Source organism: Seriola lalandi, unplaced genomic scaffold, assembly GCF_002814215.2.
Source record: "Seriola lalandi dorsalis isolate HSWRI2012SDOR001 ecotype SW California unplaced genomic scaffold, Sedor1 jcf7180002054571, whole genome shotgun sequence".
In the NCBI taxonomy this organism is placed as follows: domain Eukaryota; kingdom Metazoa; phylum Chordata; class Actinopteri; order Carangiformes; family Carangidae; genus Seriola; species Seriola lalandi.
The window spans coordinates 333,824-334,500 of record NW_019525124.1 but is presented as its reverse complement, the minus strand read 5'-3'; the positions used below and the strand labels follow the sequence as shown (position 1 = coordinate 334,500).

The 677-nt window shown below is 45.3% G+C and overlaps 1 non-coding gene across 1 annotated transcript; it reads left to right on the top strand.

Moving 5' to 3' along the window:
* The first annotated feature begins 279 nt into the window (after window positions 1–279).
* On the top strand, window positions 280–352 carry trnam-cau (transfer RNA methionine (anticodon CAU)). Its single transcript has one exon. It is a non-coding gene; the product is annotated as a tRNA-Met (tRNA).
* The last annotated feature ends 325 nt before the right edge of the window (window positions 353–677 follow it).

Here is a 677-nt window from a genome sequence, read left to right as displayed (position 1 = left end):
TTCGATTCCCGGCCAATGCATTGAGGCTCATTTAGTTTATACCACCATACTATTCATTGGTAAAGCCGACCTTTGCTCTCAAAGCAGTCGGTGTGGCACATGACGATAGCAGTCGAAGTAGTCTTTCTTGACACACCAGCACTCCAGTTCCAACGTTTAATCTGCATTTCCTTGGATGCAGGTACCGTGACTCTTATGTGAGGGACAAATTGTCTTTTGTGTCGTTATTACATTTAGAGATCTTTTCGATTTTACCCACCTAGGTTAATCCTGTTGCAGGCCTCGTTGGCGCAGTAGGCAGCGCGTCAGTCTCATAATCTGAAGGTCGTGAGTTCGAGCCTCACACGGGGCATCCTTTTGCTGCACATGTGCTTTTTCTGGACTGGTATGAAGTCATGTACAATGTACACTGTGCAATGTCCTAAACTTGTATCTGATTTGATTCAGAATTTAGTTTGCTGCTGCTGCTGCTGACAAACCCATTGTGTCCATCTGCAAGACTGTAGGGTACCCTGAGCCTACTTACTGTCAGTACTCAGTGCGGCGAACTCTGGAGCGCCGGTGCTTTAAGTTTTCTTTAACTTGTGGCACAAAGCTGTAAGATTTTGAGTAACTGAAGAAAGAACATTCAGAGGCATTGTCACTGTCTGAGTTAACATGGTCAGAGATGACGTGGT